The 2,500-nt window shown below is 43.0% G+C and overlaps 1 non-coding gene and 1 pseudogene across 1 annotated transcript; both read left to right on the top strand.

Annotated features, from left to right (window-relative positions):
• Positions 1 to 139: 139 nt before the first annotated feature.
• LOC143124938 (5S ribosomal RNA) lies at positions 140 to 258 on the top strand. The gene has a single exon (XR_012987187.1). It is a non-coding gene; the product is annotated as a 5S ribosomal RNA (ribosomal RNA).
• Positions 259 to 627: 369 nt separating this feature from the next.
• On the top strand, positions 628 to 741 carry LOC143124967 (5S ribosomal RNA; annotated as a pseudogene).
• The last annotated feature ends 1,759 nt before the right edge of the window (positions 742 to 2,500 follow it).

Below are 2,500 nucleotides of genomic sequence, written 5' to 3' on the forward strand. Positions count from 1 at the left end.
AAAAAAAACAGCACGAGTTGACTGCCAACACCTGGCTTTAAGTGGCGCTATCGGTGCCGAGAGGCAGACGGTTAACACGCGTCTGACTCCCTCCCGGGCAGGAGGAGGTTTAAGTAGACTATTTTGGCGAGTAGCCTTCGCTTACGGCCATACCACGCTGAACACGCCCGATCTCGTCCGATCTCGGAAGCTAAGCAGCGTCGGGCCTGGTTAATACTTGGATGGGAGACCGCCTGGGAATACCAGGTGCCGTAAGCTTTTCTCTCCTTCAGCCAGTGAAACTTTGCTTATCATTTTAAGCTTGTCAGTCTGTGCGCCATGAGGCACTACCTTGACTGTTTGCTGCCTCCTTTTGAAAAAGATTAAAAAAAAAAAAAAAAGAATAATAATAATAATAAAATGCATACGTATTTTCTGAAAGAAATATAGGCCTAGGCTTTAGGCTAAGCGAGTAACTGGTTGGAAAAAAAAAAAAACAGCACGAGTTGACTGCCAACACCTGGCTTTAACTGCCAACACCTGGCTTTAAGTGGCGCTATCGGTGCCGTGAGGCAGACGGTTAACACGCGTCTGACTCCCTCCCGGGCAGGAGGAGGTTTAAGTAGACTATTTTGGCGAGTAGCCTTCGCTTACGGCCATACCACGCTGAACACGCCCGATCTCGTCCGATCTCGGAAGCTAAGCAGCGTCGGGCCTGGTTAGTACTTGGATGGGAGACCGCCTGGGAATGGCTCATGACCCCCCCAAGTACATATTGCTCAACCCTGGGATCGATCGAAAAAGATCAAAACGGATGGCTCCATCTGGTGGTCAACGTCTTGAAGTGTTATTTACAGAAATTGTCATGTACAAGGCCTAGTTTATTGAAATCCACAAGTCTGCTGAATGTTTTGTTTATTATTTTCACAATTTGAGTTGATGTACAGTAGCTGATGAGATTCATATAGTAAAATGGAAAAGTGTGCAATTGTCACATTATTGTGTAGCTGGCCTTTTTTTCTCCCCTTAAAATTAAATTTGATATAGATTTCTCATTAAGATTGGGCAAAGGAATGGAGAGACCAGAGTGGATTGGATTATATTCAACTTTATTGTCATTGTGCAGAGTACAAGTACAAAGACAACAAAATGCAGTTTGCGTCTAACCAGAAGTGCAAAAAAAGCAGAAAAGTGCCATGTGATAAAGTATAGACAGGTGGTGCATAGACAGGATAAGAAATATAGTGCAGTGTAGACAGTAGTATACAGTTCGTTCACAGAAGGCGGTTAAGAGTAATATAAATTAAGCATAAATATGTGCAGTGTATTAGCAGTTATCTTATAACAGCAGAATAAATATGGATATGTAATATGAGCATTGTATGAACAACATGTACAGATATGTGCAATGTAGTAGCAGTAACAGTATAATAGAAAGAATAATATAGATATATTCAGTGTATTAACAGAATATATATTATAAGAAAAACAGAATACATATGGATATTCAGTATGAACCATGAAGACAGATATGTACAGTATGTGCAGCATATGATTGTCTCTGACTCAGTCAACAATCCTTTTATACTGCCCCTTTATTGCAGTTGTAATTTTACTGGGGGAGAAGAGGTGACTGGCTGGTGGGCGATTTTTTAAAATTTTAATGACGAGGTACAACAGACGACTGTCCTCCGTCACTGTGTCCGGTGCTGCCTGAGGGTATTTCATCCAGCCAAACTTTGTCTTCTGGGCTGTTCGGATGTGTCAGCCCTAAGACGCCGGCCAAACAGGGTGTAGCCCCCACCTAGATTCGTACTTTTTCACAAAGTTGACAGCAGTCTTATCATGCTCGAGAACTGCCAGCAGTAGCAATCTTCTGCCTGAGATCAGCTGGCACTAGGTGGTGGTCACTGTTGTCTGCCAGTTCTAGAAGCAGCAAAGCCCATGCCTACACTTCCTCTATTCCTGGCAGATGCAGATGTCCTTGGGCCATCAGCACATCCTGCAGAGCAGGACTGTCCTCCACCTGTTCTGCTTGTGTAGGGATGGCATGTTTCCTAAAGGTGCTGTCAATAGGATCCTCGTCTGACTCTGTAGACATGTCAACACCCTCATCTGCTATCTCCTCTTCACTTTGTCCAGTCGATTCGTCTTCTTCACGGGACTGTTCTTCTTCAGCTGCAAATATGCAATTGTACAAATCACAGATGTGTCCGGGCAGTTGAAACAACCACTTGTAGATTCATTCATACACAGATATGCCAATAACATGCACGGTTTCTTTGTTTCATAAAATGAAAAGTTAACTTTATACAATGTTGGCTGTAATTTGCTAGAATTATGCATGAAAACTGTAGGGATATCCTTGCTTCATATGTATGTATATTGTTTAAGTGTGTGATTAAGGTTTTTACCTTTCTTGGCATAGTAATCCCTTGCAGTGAAGCTGGTTGACTGGCACATGGCGTACTCAACACCAAGGAGCTCTGGGTCCTCATATTCATCAGGGTAGGGCATAGGA

Source organism: Alosa pseudoharengus, unplaced genomic scaffold (genome assembly GCF_046254945.1).
Source record: "Alosa pseudoharengus isolate Yale_2024_CS ecotype anadromous, Long Island Sound unplaced genomic scaffold, YU_APseudo_1.1 YU_APseudo_1.1_scf_15, whole genome shotgun sequence".
NCBI lineage: Eukaryota > Metazoa > Chordata > Actinopteri > Clupeiformes > Clupeidae > Alosa > Alosa pseudoharengus.